At 46.1% G+C, this 17,664-nt stretch overlaps 1 protein-coding gene across 11 annotated transcripts in view; it reads right to left on the reverse strand.

Annotated features, from left to right (window-relative positions):
- FBXO34 (F-box protein 34) overlaps nt 1–15,660 on the reverse strand; it is a 40,887-nt gene extending 25,227 nt beyond the window's left edge. For 5 of the 11 annotated variants that reach the window (XM_074821086.1, XM_074821078.1, XM_074821085.1 and 2 more), the window contains exons 1-2: nt 15,544–15,660; nt 1,592–1,670 (exon numbers count right to left, since the gene is read on the reverse strand). The gene's annotated coding sequence lies outside the window, so the exon portion shown is untranslated. Of the gene's footprint in view, nt 1–1,591; nt 1,671–2,037; nt 2,283–8,318; nt 8,428–15,504 lie in introns of those variants that run through there. The other 6 variants (XM_074821075.1, XM_074821074.1, XM_074821076.1 and 3 more) reach the window with 6 other exon arrangements.
- Between the last annotated feature and the right edge of the window lie 2,004 nt (nt 15,661–17,664).

Genomic DNA, 17,664 nt, shown 5'->3' on the forward strand with positions numbered 1-17,664 from the left:
CTTCATTTAGCACACACACTTGTTAAACTGCTCACAGCATGCAAATAAAATACCGCATTGTGCAAAAGTCATTCAGTCTCCTCATCCGTAGATATGAGCAATGGAACCGCGTCCAGGAAAGAGAAACTTGGAACAACATGCAAATATTTCAGTCCCTTATTCCCAATATTCACATACTATGCTAAAGCCCACATCCCTATCATGCTGAGGGGTGACCATGTTGAGACTCTGCTGTACGTAAGGGGGGGGGGGAAACAACCATTATCTGTCTTGCCCCTGTACTGCACCCTTTTATTTGTAGTTATTACTGCAAACTGCTTTTTTTTCCAGACAATGGTTGTGTTATTATAGGTACCTTCATGCCGTGCCAAAGCACATACACACAGCAATTCTGAACAATCAGCCTTGTTTTCATGGGAGCAAAGGTTGCAGCCAAATGAAATGGGTGGAGATCACATTAAACAATCTTGGAATCTGCTAATAGGATATAGGAAAATGTGACCATAATGCAGATGCAGAGTTCCCCTTTCACCTTCCAATGTTATGGATAAAATAAAAGCTTTGGAAAACCAATTAAACTGTTTGAACAACATTAAGCAAGTCGAAGTGTTCTCAGCATGCTTACAAGACCACTGAGAAGTTCTTTAAAATTAAAACAAGTGCCCTTTCAAAGCTCTGAAACCAAAGAGCAAGTTTCCCCTCCCCAGAACACCACCTGTTTAAAAGATATAGGATACCTGCAAGACGTCTGCTTATCCGTGGTAAAGAGAAGCTCACCACGACGACTGTTCCTGTCTTAAAAGACATGATCAGCCCCTCCTCTGCCTAAGAGGGGAATTTTCATACCAAAGCACCTTGCTTGGTCAGCTGTAACCTGCATTCCCCTTGTTTGCTTTTGAGATGTGCATTAGTCAGCTTTCTCCTTCACAAATGTGATCGTGCCTCTGCATGATCATACACTGAAGTCATGTCCTTGAGTCTGTGACATCAGTCTGTTGCCACGGTAACGTACAGGGCAGTCCAAAATTCAGTATTATGGCATCACTGCGGGATCAGACAGCAGAGCAAGCCAACACCTGAGAGCTGGTTAATGCAGCACAAACAGCCAAGGCATTTCAATCTAATGTTAAAGTGTAACTGCACTTTATCCTGATGTTCTTCATAAATACAGCTAGAACGCTCTCGACAAAAGAGACGATCCAGAAGGTCATTAAGTTGAAGACAAACAGGCAAGCCATCATGCGTCACTAAAAAAGAAGGTCAATATGTTTCCAAAGATGGCCACCAAGTACGAAGAAAGCTTAGTTCGGCTCTGAATAGAAACCACCATCTGTTCCTAAGACAACACCAGACCTGCCTGAAGAGATCGTTCCCAGAGAAACAGGGATGGCCCCTTGGCACCCCAGATCAAGTGCGGGGTTGCACATGGTTTTTCTGGAAATCAGAGACCGGAGTGTCACAGCACTGTCACCCTTTTGGAAGGGATAGCATTACATAACACATGGTTCTTCAATTTCGAGCTTAGAAGCAAAGATCAGTGCAACATTCACCCAACCTATAGCAAAGCCATGTAGTGAAAAAAGGGTGGTACCTTCAAAGAGTTGTTATTCCATGTAGGGTTAGACATTACAGTTCTGTAGGTTCCTTGTACACTCATGAGAATGGCATTTCTGAAGAGCAAAAGGGAAGGAAAAAGGAAATTAGTTACACATTAACGGTGTCACAACTACCAACCAGCTCTTAAAACCCAAAAGATCCGGTTTGCCCAGTGCAAAGGGCAGGCAGGAACAACAATCAATGTGTTGCTGACATGTGGAGCACCACCAATTCAAGCAGGTCTTCAGTGCCAACTGACCAAGTACACCCCAAAAAGACTCCAGCAAACTACAGTCGAAGGCGGCTGCTGCGCCACAAGGAAAAGTCCTGCTGGGTGGCTGGGCAGAAGCTGCTTTGTCATTGTGGCAGCCCAGGCTGCAGGGACAGCAAAAAGGAGAGACCACAAAGCTCTCCATCGCCGTGCTGGACCCCCTTCTTTACCTGTTCCTCCATTCTCATCAAGCACACACATTTAGGGGTCTGCGTGTGGATTCCCAGTCGCTGCTCTAACACCCAAATTCCTCAAGACCCTCGAGTGCCATCACTTTTGCATGTTAAGCTTCCGTGTGAACCCAGCCACTCCCTGTACACTTGACTAGTTTCAGTTCACCTCCTTCCGCTTTCTCTTATGAATCCACGCGTCTCCTATAACTCACTCAACACTTCCTTCTGCAAAGCTGACCTCCATCCTTCCTATAACCTCAGACGCACCCACAATTTCTTAACAGTGCCATTAACAAGCTGCAGGCACAACAAGGAACATTTCATGTTCTCCACACAGATGTAACCCTCACCCTCTCCTAACCCCTCCACCCAGGTCCCTGGCTATAATTACCCCATCCCTCGTTATCTAATACCCAACACAAGCCTCAGGGCTGGGAACCACTGTTTATTTCTCTGCAATGCCACACACCCCAGTGGTATTGTATAAATAAATTCCACAACCTGTTTGAGCCTGAGCTTGATTCAGACCTGAATTAGACCAGTTTCTAAACGACTGCTGCAGATACCTTCACTTGTTCCCTGCTCACTTTCGCAACACCAGCTTACGCAATCAGTCACCACAGGCAGCTCCAGCACCAAACATCACGACAGCTAATTGCTTCTGTGGACCACAACTGCAGAGAAAACAAAATTTAAATCCCTCTGCTTTTAAATACAAATTGCAAATTATAGAGGGAAGAAGAGACAGGCAAGAGGCACACTGCTCTCAGCATGAGGACACCTGAATGACAAGTTCCACGTGCCAATGTCACCTCTCAGCCACCAAAGCATCCTGGCTTTGCCCCAGCCTCAGCTCTTAAACACCCAGCAGTTGTAAGCCTGAAGTACCGTGGGGGCTGAGATTCTGGAGGCAATTTTAAGCCAAACAGATTTCAGAGCAAAATAAAGCCAGCAGGCTTCATCTCCATGGAGCTCCTGCAACATAACATAGGCTGAACAAGTTACTCAGGGCAGAGGTCTTTCTTATTAACTACCTAGTAAATTCAGATTAAAGTCGGACAGCTTTTTCCCCTCCCTCGCATAAAGATCAGATGCTATCCAGCCCCGAGGAATCAATCCAGCTTCTGCAATAAGGAAAACTTGCTCACAGCTACATGACACCACACACAATCTAGAGGATTGCAGCCCTTCAGGTACTCATTAAACTTTTTCCCTAGAAAAAGTCTCCAGTACTGGATCATTTGCCTTCAATACATTTTCTACAGTCAAAATGGACCATAACTGAGCACTGGATATTGAAGCACACGAGTAGCTCCAGTGTACCCATCCCAGCTCACGAAGACCTGTGGACACTCATCAACTACCCTCCCAGTCACGTGTGCTGATTCAAGCAACCGTACGTTGCTTCAGAGGGGCGATCAAACCCCCAAGCCAGACACAACAAAGAGAGGAAGGAAGTACTGAGGCACACTTCAACCATTAAGAGGTAAATAAAGGCCAGAGAAGAGCCAAGGCTGGGTGGCTGTCGTGGAAGCTTGTTAACTAATTCAAGAGGAGAAGCAGAGCGTGGGGAAGGCAACTTCACCATCCCAAATGGCCACAAGAGCCTTGTCAACTTGCGCAGACCCAAGGGCAATTCCAAAATACTAGAGCGCAGCGCTGGGAAGGCAAGTAGACCATTTTGAGATGTAGGATTAGCTTTTTTAACTGGAGAAATGGAACACAACCACACACAACCATTCAGCAACTAACAAAGCAGAACCCAGCACTGTGGGTTTGAGACATCTGTGAGAGACACCATTTTATCAGCCAGCACTCCGCCTCAGCACAAAAGATGCAAAGCTCTTGCTCTAAGCAACAGTGCTTGCCTTCCCCACAAGCATACGGGTTGGAGGAGCTTTGCCCACTCAAAGGAAGGAGCTGTGCTTTGCAGACCCTTCCTCTGACCAGCTACATATTTTCACAGGAATAAAGTGTTTTTCCCTCTATACGAATAAATACCTCCTTAAAAAAAGGTGATGCAGTTCATCTCATTAAAAGAACCCATATTGTTCTTATCAAAGCATGGATCCACTCCAGTGCACGATGCACAGGCTAGTTTGCAAAGCATGTTTGGGTCTTTCCCTCTGAAAGCCACTCTATAAATGCAAGACCCAACTAAGGGGCCTCAGACTCTTTAATTCTTTGAAATTCACCATCACTTCACCTGAAGTTATTCCAAGAGCTTAATGCTGCAATTGGATCCATACTGAATCGCTCTACATGATCAACCCCACTGGCCCAGTTACAACCAACACAACCAAGCCCAAACGCACAAAAACTATCAACATTTTAAAAGTGTATTGTATTTTCTTTCCCCAAGACGTTTTACCTGTCAACAACTATCTGTCTTAGTGGGTTACCATCCTCCCATCACCCTGACTTGAGTTACTGTGCTTACAGCAAAAAGCAGCGAGAGCCAAGAGCACTCTGCCTGGAGTCCAAGCAGAGCCTGCAAGAACAGACCCCCTTTGGGGCAGTGACAGTTGAGATCGATTTAATGCAAAAACAAACTACTTTTCCATTCAAGTCAAAATAAGAGACAAAGAATTGCATGTGGCTCAGACTGCAGAGTCAGCTGTCTTTTTAGGAATAGATCAGATTTAACAGTTCTATGGCAGCCCAGAAAAAGTTTGCCTGACAAGAGTTTAAGTTTTGCCCAGTACTATGCTACACAAAATCCAGACACTTGTCTACGGTGCTCTCACGGCCTTAAGCCAGTACCTCACAATCAGCATCTTTCAGAAACATCAGTTCCAAGAAGGCATTTTATCAGGATTCAGCCTGATGTATGAATGCGCTTTTATTCCATTTCAAAGAAAGACAAAAACCCGATCTGAAGCTCTGCCCAATAATTCTCTTCAGCATCATATGGGTTGCATATAACACCATTTCTACACTGGGGAACCAAAACTATGCAAATCTGCTACAGCCTCATCAACGTGACCACTCTCACCACAGGGACTCGTACGCTGAAGCAGCAGACGTGGTAGCAGAGGTGTGCTCAGGCTGTTTTACTTGACTATTCAGGGCCTAATGCAGACAGAGAAACTAATTAACATGTATCACTACGGAAAGGAAATACAATCTAAACGTTCATTGGTTTATATCTAAACCCTTTGAGACACCTAACGTCAAAGCTAAACAGATCTTCACCTGGCAAAGCACTTGGAAAACCTTCAACTGAAGTTGCCAGTTAAGGGAATGCAGTATTTTAGGGTATTTTTGCTACATACACTGGGGACACGCCTCTAACACGCACAAAGCCCAGAGAAGCATCATGACAACTGCAAAAACAACTCTATCCTGGCTAACATTCATGTAACAAAATTACAGTTTCACTCCAGGGAAAAAGGAAAAAGCACTTAAGTTTTGTTTAGATTAAAGTGCTGCAAGCCACGCCACTTATCTGCTATCAGAGCAGATTGCAGGGCTGCTCCAATGATTATTCAGTAATGAAGTAACTGAAATTGGAAGGTATGCAATTAGTCCCATCTCCTCCTCCTCTAAAAAGGAAAAAAACAGCACAGACGTTATCACCTCTCCCTCTAGCTCTGCTACCCTCATCACTTAAAATACCTACAAAGCAAAGTAGGGCTGTCGCTTACAAGCTGCTAATAAGCCTGGCTTGGCCCTGACTGGCAGCAAAGGTGATATTCTCAGCATCTCCCCAGAAGAAAGTTACTAGTTTACTTAATGGGATGTTTTCTCAAGTACCCACACAGGCATATATTAAGCTTAACAACATGCCTGCATTTAGCTTATTCCAGTAAAAGCACACCACTTTTCAGAGGAAAAAAGCACTGCTGTTCCTACTAGCTTTAAGTTAAAGCATCTCTCACTAATCCTCCTGGGCACCACTGTGAATATATTAAACTCAGGACACAGGTATCACTTGCTGGCACTGTCTAGTTTTACTGACTTCAGCTTGAAAACACTGGCTCATTTTACCTGAGCAATTTGCACCCTACCTTCCCTTAAAGAATTGCACTTTATGTTTGTAAACTGATATATGCAGCTTCTTCCATAACTGTGGCCAATATATGGAAGACACAGAAAGGTCCCCAGACACCCCAAAGCCAAATGGCACCTCACAGTATATCCCTGCTTCCAAACTGCAATTCTGATAAAATATACATTGATGTTTATTCATGTGCAAAAGCTCACTCATCCTCCCCTCCACCCCAGCGATACCAGTTGGTCTAATTAAAGACATGCCTTCTCCCAACAGCCTCTGCCTCGCATATACCCCAGTAAAGTTTCTCTCTCTGTGATCACAGGCTTCTACATTTACTTTAAAAAAAAAAAATCTCTAGGCTTCTGCAAATGGAAAGCAGCCTGACAAGACTCCTCCGTCCTTAACTGCCTTTGTTCTGCCCAGACAGCCACCTGAAAAAAAACAATTCCTCACTGGTATGCTGTGACCCAAGTAACACAAGGGAGGGCTGGGGGACAGGGGGGATTCCCCTAGACCTAGAAAGAGTTTCAAAAAAACCCACAAACTTACAACCAATATTAATGCAACTAGCAACATCAACGAACTTGCTCTGTATAGCTCCACTACAGATGCAACAATTTTACACTCAGAATCTAAGTTCCTTGACTTGAATCTAAGTTCCTTGACTTTTTTCTGAGTTAAGTTCTTCCCAACCTCTTAAAAATGTTTTCCCAAAGATGACTGGGCTGTCCCCAAAGGACACTCTGGTGCCTTTGCTTCCTTGGATTCCGTAAGGCCAGGGCTGAAGCTGTGTAAACTTCACAAAATCCATACACAACCCTTCCCTCACTGGCTACATCTACAGATCCAAGAGAGGAAAAAGCAGGGGGGGGGTGGGGGGGGGGGGGGGGAAACACTTTTAAGGTGAGAAGAGTATGCAGAATGCTGCAGAGGCATTTGCTACAAAGGTATGTGAACTACTACCATTTAGCCCACAGCCTACAGCTGACACATCAGCGGACACCATTTTAACAATCCCATAAGCTGTTAAGGCCTAATAAAGCAATCATAAGGAAAACTGGTTTAGTCCACTGTTGGTGGCATCCCATGCACCATCCATGGAGAGAGCGTGACTCAAACTGCTCTGAGCTCCCATTTGCAGCACAGGCTGCAAAGCTGCATTAAAAGAGAATTCCCAGTAACTTGTACCAAAGCCACGTCTCCAACTGCTTCTGCTGGGAGACCAATTCAAAGCGCGTTATTATACATTTTAATATGACTACATCTGCAGTCCCACTGCATCTAAAAAAAAATCCATAAGCATTCTAAGAGAAACACAGGGATTTTTTTTTTTTTTTAACACCATGGAAGATGGATTCGTTGCTATCAGTAATCCTCCCACAGCCCGAATTTCAGAAGTGATGGCAGATTTACTTAGATTTGAGACGCATAAACAAGCACTCGTTGCATCACTTCATTCATGTGTTTATTAAGATAAAGTTTACCTCTTTTTTTTAATGAGGTGAGTGCCATCCTTCTTTATAGAGGAAATTAAATGAAAACAAAAAAAAAAGGCAAGAAAAGTCTGTCCCACACTCAATGGCAAGCTCTGGTGCTGGGATGGTTAAATTGAGGTCTAGAACCCCATTTCCAGAGGACAGGCTTTCCTTAAAGGGTGTTTTTAGAGTTCATTTACCAAGTCTCTGACATTTGTCTCAAGCTACCATGCCTTGCACGCCCTGACTGTTCAGCAGTGGATTGCCCAGGGCACACACGTCCTGCACAGGGACAGCTCTCCTCTCCCCAGGACAGGACATGTGCAGGCACTCAGGAAGGGAAATGAGTGAGAAAAGTCACAGTCAGCGTGACAGGCAGCACAATACCAAAGCAAGCGCAGCCTAACAGCAGGAGAATAAGGGGTAGTTTTGCATATATGTTTACAGGGAGCTTCTCTCGACCTCAGGAGTCAAGACAGGAGGAAGCACAAAAGGTTTGAAGACATAAATACATTAAGACCACAGTCCCAACGCCAGAGTGGGGGCTTCATGATGGAAAAGATTTTTACGCTTCGCAATAAAGGCTTACGTGAGGCAAAGTTCAGAACAAAGACCTCAATGAAGAGCTTTATAAATCAAAAGGGAACTGGGTTGCCTCTGGAAGCACATGAGCTGGTGAACCCCATGTCCAAACTCTTTTTTAAAATATAGCCTCCAGTGTGACACATTGCAGAAAGCCAAACCACAGGCACAAGCCATGAGTTAGTCTTTGAAGTTTAGATACAACAGAAAAGTATTTCACCTACCTAGATGCAGAGGGATAGCTGCTGCCTTTGATGGTACAAGAAATTTTGGTCTTAAACTGCCCAAGGACTTCAAATTGCTTGCTGGGCTGCAGAGTGGTAACGCTCAAGCCTACACATACACACAAACATAATTATGCCTGGTCTAGACTTAGGAGGGGAAAAAAAAAATAAAAATCTTTTCAGTGATGCTAGCATGCAAAGAAAAGAATAGCATGTACAAAGAAATCTCCAGAGTGATTATGAACAAGACTTTATGCTTGGCTTTCTGCCAATTAGAGAGGAATTAAAAAGCCCAGCAATATAACCCCGTTCATCCCAAGGAAGAAACTGCATTCTTAAGTGATCAACGGAGAAAGAAGGAGGAGGAAAGAGGGACAAAGACACGGGACTGCAGTTGCACACAGCAAAATAGGAAGTTTCTGATCGTACTGAGACAGAACGCGGGCTAACACCGTAACGCAGAAAGAATAGTTCAGATTAAGTTAATCCAGTCTATTGCGTCCAAAAGAAAATTAGCTGGTAAATAATAGCATTCCAATAAAGCAGACAGTATTTTTACTATAAAATTCCAACCGTTTTAATATTTTACAGATTATACGCCTCCACTGACTGCCAACCAGCAAAATCAGTAAAAGGAGGAGGTCACAAGTAAAGCAAACCAAGTGGAAAAAGCATTACTAAAGACCTTGAGAAGCTGAAAATGTGTCAAAACCCAGCCTTTTACTTAGAGAGAACATTCAGTAGCTATCAGCAATGATGATTTTATATCCAACATCTTTGGAAGTTAAGAATTCATAGCATGAGAGCAGCTTTTAGCAGAATCAGGACCAGACTTGACATGCCCCAGTTTCCCCAAGGTTACTTTGTGAAAACCATCTACACTTAAAGTATTTCAAGTGCTCTTCTCACACTGCAGAAGAGTGACCAAAACCTAACTTCTCATTTTACTGGTTTAGCATTCGTTTTACAAGAATTTAATTTCAACACTTTGTTTGAATGACAGAAGGAATTTTGTGTAAGATTGCAGGTTGAAAGCTGCTGGAAATGGCAGAAAGCTGCTGATATAGATATATAAAGTCATTACAAGGAAAGGAAAAAAAAAAGTTACAGAAGCTCACTAAATCAAAGCTTGTAAAACACCAAAACCACAAAATGAACTAGAAGTAGCTTAGGAGTTGCTAGGGATGTTTAAAGTTAATAAAATGCTAAATTAAATGGCTGCCGCTTTGGTTTGCCAAAAAATTATGCAAATTTCCAAAGTTCATACATAGTAATTAGCACAGCAAAAAGCAGGTCCCAAATAAGCGATGAAGTTAGCCTCGCTCTTATTTTTCCAGCAGATGGAATTAGCTGCGTGTGAAGTTATTTTTTGCAATTGGAGATTAAACATATTATCCTGAATATCAATTCTGCAAGTACAGCACATTGGATACATGCATACATGATATCAGGAATATGCAAAAGCCAGTCTGAATCCTCTTCTTCCATCATTCTAAACAGGACACTAAAGAGGCTGGGGGAGGGTTTACGTATTTAAGACTTCATTTTTCAAACCGATTGACTATCAGCTGACAATTTAGCTGAAACAAGTTCTCTCAAAGTACATTAGTGTTAATAGTCCAAACAGGTTTTTCCAAAGAAAAATGTCTGCCTTGACTAAAAATACATCCTCTTGATGTGCTAATTGAGAGATCACAAAAAGTCATCCCAATTGCAAGTTCAAACAACGTGCCTAAACTGAAAGTCTCCAGTTTTTGCCCATTACTTCCCCAAAACCTGGTTTACAGGCGTATCCATCGCATATTGTGTATCACTTACTGACACACAAATCCGCCTTTTCCATTCCTATTACTGATTTACCACTTCATGCTTTAAAAGATACAGCCTTCTCCTAAACCCTGCAATTCTCAAGCTACCTGCAGCAATGCGCTGAGCGACGGCTGAACCTCACGCGTGCCCTTGACCAAAATCCTCCACCTGCGTTCCACATACTGAATTTAGTTTCTCTTAAGCACTCGAGCCAAGAGCTGCCCCAGTATAGCAAGTTAGTCTCAAAGACATTGAAAGACCCAGTAACTTTTCTCAGTTGTTTGCCTGCCTTAACTTTGGTATTCATACCATGCTTATAGAAGCATGATACATAAAGATGTATGTCAGTGCATGCACCCAGTTTAGGGGGCACCCACCTCGGAGCATCCAACCTCCTACTGCGAGCATCAACAGATGTGAGTCCTGAGAAGGTGCAGGGAGGTCAACCAAAACCACGTTACTGCACTGATCATGAAGAGAGAGGATAGGTTTCTTCTTGTGCAGTACAGGCACCAGCTTCCAAACACAAAACTGCTGAAAGAAGTGAAAACAAGCCACAAGTCTTGCTACACAAACATTGCTTTATAGCTCCAAGTAGCCCAGAAAAGGTTTCCAGAACCTGTGTGTGCTACAAAAAGCACCCAAAAACTACATAATCAAAAGGAACATAGCAAGAGGAAAGTAAAGTTTAACTTTAATTTAAAAGTCAAGTAACACATTTAATACTATTAACCAAAGTTGTGGAAATTAAAAGTAGATGTACTGAAAGCAGTAGAAACCCTGCCCGAAACAAAATGAGAATTCTCATACAAAAATACTTCTGTGGCCAAATGAAATACTGAGTTTAAGTAAGAAAGCAAGCACTTACACCTATCGTGCTCTTTTTTTCCCCCCCGCTTCTCAACTAGGGAGTCTCCTTTATCTCAAAGTAATCAAAAGAAAACACTTCGATTTTTAAAGCAAGAAAAGCTGCAGAAATGAAAACCCTGTCTGGCACGAACAAATAATATTTGAGAAATCAAAAGAAGATTCTCCAAGTTAGAGGAAGGATGAAAACAGTTCTGAATAATTTACTTTGCATAGCCCAGTTCCTGCCAAAACATTTCCGTAAACCCCATGGTAGTTCAGATAATTTCCATTCTTAGAACAAAAAAAGCTAGATTGAACATTAGCAACATTAATTGTGTGATATGACCTGAATGATGCAAGAACAAGTAGTTAAGTGAACCACAACATCTGCTGAATTTTTAATCACTAGTTGTTTTGCTGCAAGGCAGAAGAACATTGTATATTAGGTTCCAAGCGCTGTATGGAATGGCACATTAGGACAGCAAGGTTTGAACTGTCAGAAATTCAGCCTCCGTGCTACCTAAATGCCACTACTTTGCTATGAACTGTAGACACAGCAGCTTCTAAAGCAGGGGTTTTTTTAAATCACATGGAAGAGAGCACCATTTCCTGCACCCCAAGATACCAGTCAGCCATTTCTGAATACGGTATTTATTTTTTAAAAGCTGACGTTTTCTTAACAGCCGTTTACACGTCCCTCTGTAGTGCATTTTCACTCTCAAAACAGCATTAAGTAGTCATGTGGCCACCCAGCAGCAACTCACCACGAAAAGAGGTAGTTGAACCTCCAACGTGTAGGAAGGTGATCTGTGTAAACGTTCATATTACCGCTGTACTGCAACAGGAGGTGCAACTGCACCTGAGCCCTATTTAATCCCTCTGCCTCTGATACCCATCGCAAAGACACTGCAGACACCCAGGTTTTACCAGGAACTGGCTGCCCAAGCGAGTATCCTTGATGCGAGTTGCACAAGCCCACCCTATACCTGTATCAGCCAGTCCTGCTGGGATTTCTCTCCATTTGATACCCAAAATAGCTAGATTAAAACCAACCACCATGCTGGCAGTGGTAAATACATCTCCAGTTACGCTTTAGGCATAAGACTGCAACAGCAGGATTAGCAAGTGATACAGCAGATATTCCCCTTTCACAACAACACAAAAAAGGGAAGTTATTTGGGGAATAAACACTAATTCCACAACTACACATGCAAACTCCAAATACAAATCCCACAACTACAGCCAGAATCAGCACCACGGGCAACTATCCTGATGCATATTTCAGTAGTGAAAACAAAGACATTAAAAAAAAGGACAACATTCATACATTAAAAGAAGTCTGTCATACTGACTTTAATAGATTCTAACTTTAATAAGCTAATAGAATCAAAACAGCTTAGAAAACAAAACCAGTAAAATATGGTACAAATAAAGACTGAGCAGCCACACATACCAAAACAGCATTCCTGTGCCCTCCTTACTGCAGAGCTTACAAAGCTGGGAAGTTGATCTCTAACCAGCAACTTCCACTAAACTAACATCGCCTTCAAAAGCCTAAATGTATGGATAGGAACATCTAGTAATAGATCTGATGACCAAACAGGCCACAAGAGCCAAAAAAAGCAGCAGACAGGGATGAGAGAAATGCATGCTTCCAAGGCTACATTATCTTTAATCATAGGCTTAGGACCAGTCCTATGTTTTCCTTAGAGACTCAACTATCGGTTGCGAGAAAAGCTGCTATCTTCTCTGAAACCAGGTATCAAACCTGCAGCGAGAATAATGAAATACGCCGATTCTGCTGGTAATAAAGCAACTGGCATTTGAGGATTATACCAAATTGCTTGTTTTGTTACGCTACAGGGCAGCAAGAAGTGAAAATAACATGTTATAACAAATGCGTTGATACCTGGAACCTCCGGGACAGTTAGTACCTAGGTAGTACCGTGTGTCCACTACACAGTATTCAACTTCACAGCACCAGGAATCGACCTTGGCACCTCTGTACCCCAAAACCGAAGCCCCTCCTGGCACAGGAACCACAAGCAGGTCTCTATGAACACAAGCTCTTGCTGCTATTCAAGCCAGTGGAGAGTTCACCAGCACTGTGGTACACATCTGCAGCACGCTACGAGACGAGCTTCCAATTTTAAGGAACACAGAAAGATGTTTTATACGCCTGTAAGAAAATGAGTTGCAGCTTAGTGCTTGACAAGTCACTCAGACTTCTTCACGATCCTTATCTAAATGGAGAAAAGATTTTAAAGAGCATTTAGTGCAAGTGAAACGTACACAGATTCCTCCTCAACCTCTGCTCATTCTCCAATTAAATATGAAAGAGACAACTTAGTCATACGGAGCGTGCAAGATGATTTTAAGACACTGGCATTAAATCAAATCCCACAACTTTTCACACCTATTAAAATGAAACTTTGTCATTAGAAGGGGAGATTTTGATAAGCGTAGTGCAATTAACAGACACCGTCTTTGTTACCAGGCTGCTCGTGATGAAGCCCAGGCTCCTTGACATTCCATTTCTTTCCCTCAAAGGCTCTGTGCTACAGCAAATTTATGGGTTTTTAGCATGTAAGAGGAGAATTGGGCACGTTACCTTCAAAACCAGTCAATAAGGCTCTTTCAGTCAGGCCCAGGGAAGGCGGGTGGCTGCTGGAAAGCAATACAAGGCGCTCCCTTCCCCCTCCCCTCAGGACCCAAAACCGCTGCATTCAAAACACTCCCATCCCCTGCAGCAAGGGATTAGCCATTTATTAAAAAGGAATCAAAACACTGTAAAAAGCTTCCAGTTAAGATTTCAAGGGGGAGACGAGACAAAAAAAAAAAAAACCAACCCACAACCCCGCAACGCTGGTGCAACTGGAGTTGCATTAGGAATTTTTCTGGGCACTGAAGAACAAGTAGCTCAAACGTAAGCAGGATGTCATTTGTCTGGACGATGCTGATCAAACGGCTCAAAAGGAGAACAGAACTAGATTATTTTTTTTAGTCAGTCATTTTGCTGCCTCCGCGCTAAGTAGTAGCAACATTAACTCCCTACAGGCATTTATGGGTTTAGACTTTGGACTTCCAAAACAACTACCTATCTCCACACTTTTTTTTTTTTTTGGCTCTTCTCTAGGGGTGACAGACAATTATAATGGCCAATTATGTAAAACCTTTCATCCGAGAAAACACGAAGCACTACGCAAACACTCATTAAGACTCACGACTCGAGCCTACGCCGGCGCTTAGCTGGTTCAAAGCTAGCTTGGATATCTCGAGCTACCAAAACTGGATAGCGAGAGCTATGGCATAGCTGAGATAGCATGCAGCACAGCAGGGTTAACCACTTGAGTATTTACACAGCTTCGCAGGCGGGTTTTACAGCCCGCAACAAACCCCGAGCTGCTGTCGTTGGGCTTTACAGCCCCATCCAACCTGGTTATTTAAAAGCAGAGCAGAGAGACGAACGCTGCAGTTGGGCGTTGTACAAAGCACCTCACAGGACAAGCGTTAGACCCACTTGTCCAGCTGATACAGGGAGATTTTTTTCCAACTGGAAGCCACGCAGCGCAAGTCAGTAACTTCAGCTTGCTGAAGAAATTAAAAGCTACGCTTATTGTTTCAAGTAAGGCCTTGGAGGAAGTAATTTTGAGAAGAAATCACTTCCACCGCAACTGTACTTTTAACCTTTCCTTAGGTTCTTACACCATCCCCACGTGAACACGTTATTAGAAGCGTTATCTACAATATCTAAGACGGAATAACGCTTTCTTCTCGGATCCCTCTTTATGTTTACCGAGCTTCACAATCCGTCTCTCTGAAAGGCACGGGGTAAGCCGTGCAGAAAAACACGATCAGGAAGCGACAGTACTCAGAAGATCAAAATTTGGGGGAAAATACGTGGATATTTTAAAGAAAAACCTTATGTGCTTGCCCACAGGCCCCCGAAGAGACCTCAAAAAGCAGGGGAATTAGGACGCCCCCCGCCCCTCAGCCACGCGTGGGCCGATCGCGTTATGCAACCGCTGTGGAGGAGAGATGCTCCGCGACCCGCGCGCCTGACCTCGGCCGTGGGGGGGGGGCCGGGACCCAGCACCCACGGGGCGGTCCTGCCCCCCCTCCTCCCTCCCCAGCACGGGCTCACGCTGTCAGGCCCGCTGGGAGGCGGGAAGGCCACGGGAGCGCTGCCAGGGGAGCGGGTACAACGGGGAAAGCGCAATAACCCCCCACCCCTGGGCCGCCTCCGACACCCACGGGAGAAGGGTGCCGGCGCTTGAGGGGAAACACCGGGAATACAATCAAATAAACCCGAGAAGCGGCGGCCGGCGGCGGGGAGGCGCCGCACCGGGGGAGCGAGGAGGCCCGGGGCCCGGCGCCGCGCAGCCCCGTCCGGCGGGCGGCCAGCGGCCCCTCGGCGGCCCCCGGAGCCGCCATGGCCGGCCGGAGAGCGGGCGGTGGGTGCGGGGCCTGCTCGCCGCCCACCTGCCCGCCGCGGCGCCGAACCGAGCAGCCGCGCCCCCCCCCTCACCTCCCGGTCCCGGCCCCGGCCCCACCGCGAGAAGCCTACCCGGAGCGGGGCCGGCCGCGCTCCCGCGGGGCGGAGGGGCAGTCCCGGCGGCGGCGGGGAGCTCCGCGGAGCCGCCAGGCTGGGCTCGGCGCGGCCGGATCCCGCCTCCCGCGCCGCCCCCCCCCCCCCGCACTCTGCTCCCAGCCGCGGCGGCGGGAGGGGCCGCGCCGGCAGCGCCAATCCGCGCCCGGGGCGGGGCGGGGCGGGACGGGCCCGGGCCCGCCGGGGAGGGCCGGGGTCCCGCCAGCCGCCCCCGCGCCGTGCCAGGCACCGGCCGCCCCGGGAGGGCACCGCCGAGCGCAGGGGCTCGGGGGCCCGACCTGGGGCCTCTCGGGTCTCCTCAGGGCTCGGACTTCTGCTCGCGGCCTCAGGCCCTGCCCGGGCCCGGAGCTCTCCGCAGGGCCTCCGCCGTCTCCTCAGATCGGGGCCAGGCCCGTGGGGTCCCGGCCGGCAGGTTCGAGGCCGGGGCCGTTTCGGGGCAGAGCCCGGTGCTGGGGACCGGCAGGGTCGAGGCCTCTCCGTAGTCCCCAGCGCAGCCTTGCTGGCCCCGGGCTTGGACCTTAGAGCTGGTGGCCGTGAGGTTTAGTGACCAGCGTGGCACTGGAAGCAACAGGGGTGCCAGCTCCCAGCCCGCTGCATGGCACCAGCACCAATTTAATACAGTGATCACAGGCTAAAAATCTATACAGTCCTCTGCAGGAGGTCAAATAAACTCCATTTGATAGACCTTCTGGCTTTAAAATCTACTTAACTCCTGACCCCAGGGCCAAAAGAGCTGCTGGGAGGTTACTGGGAGTGGGAAGGGGTAGCCCTTCAGGGTAACTGGAACCCCACCAGCGCGGTGCCAGCCTTGACACCAAGCCTGTTTCGGCAACGCTGCCTCCCCGGCACGATCATTAAATACCCTTTGCCGTCATATGTGCAGATGCTGCTCTCGACAGAGGAAAACATGAGTTCCTGGTGTAGATGTATCCTAGGAGGCACAGCTGCGCAGACCCTGGGCAACGGTTCGTCGGGCAAGCATCACCCCAGACATCATCTCTGGGCCGTCCTCACGAAGCCCTCAGCCTGCAGGGAGAAAGACAGGCACCAGAGAAATCCTCCAAAACCAAAGGTATTCAGAAGAAGAGGGAAACGCAAAGGGAAGGCGTTGGGAAAAGGGGAATTAAGCGCTGGTACCAGATGGTAGCTTGAGCCTAAGGGGTTCCTGCACGAAGGAGCCTTCCCCCTCCTCAAAAGAAGGTTTCAGGAGTTTGTTTCTGCTTAGAGGGAAGCAGGGGGGGATGCAGGTCCCCGTGGGGGAGCACAGGGTGACCAGGGTGAGAGCAGGGCTAGCAAACCGAAAATGCCTGGTTTCTCTGACCTACAGGAGGGCAGCAGCAAAGACAGTACTTACTCTGTGTAATGCAATACTCTGAGAAGATCCTTGAAACCGTTCTCAAGCTAAAAAGCAGTGTAAGTGTGTCAGCACAGCACTGTGCTGCAGCAGTCCTGACGAGGGGCAGAGCTAATTAGCCAAGGCACAGGATCACATTAACATGGCATCTCAGATGGCCGAGATGAATCTCCCAAAGTCTCTGGAGTCCTGGTTGACTACGGCCGCTATATACAAAGATGAAGAGAGGACTGGAGGGAAGACACAGGTAAAATGAGTTGCTGAAGGTCAAATATTGGATCACTGACAGGATGGAAAACAGAACCTACAGTTCCTCATCCCTCCAGTACTTTCTCCTCTGGGCCGTAACAAAACCTCAGAACAACAGGATTTAGCTTGCTGCTGACACAGAAGCTTCATGTGTTCCAGGGGAAAATTCTGTATTTTGGTGTAGGACCATGGTGATTTGGTTGTGCATGTGGAAAAAAAAGCTATTTACTAGCATGGTACCACAGTCCAGTGACATACGCTGACACACAGGATAACGCTGGATGACTTAAAGGGGAGTGAAGTATGTGCCCTGTCATATTAGAAAAAGGCCCCATAATGGTACAGACCCAATCTTTTGTTTTAAGTCGATAAAGACAGCTAAATGCCATTTGCTGCTAAGTGACTTCTAATGATTAAATAACCTTTCTTCCCTCACCCCCCCAGGGCATTTAGTGATAATATAAGAAAGATTTTGC

The sequence above is a fragment of the Strix aluco genome, chromosome 4 (genome assembly GCF_031877795.1).
Source record: "Strix aluco isolate bStrAlu1 chromosome 4, bStrAlu1.hap1, whole genome shotgun sequence".
NCBI classification, from domain to species: Eukaryota; Metazoa; Chordata; class Aves; order Strigiformes; family Strigidae; genus Strix; species Strix aluco.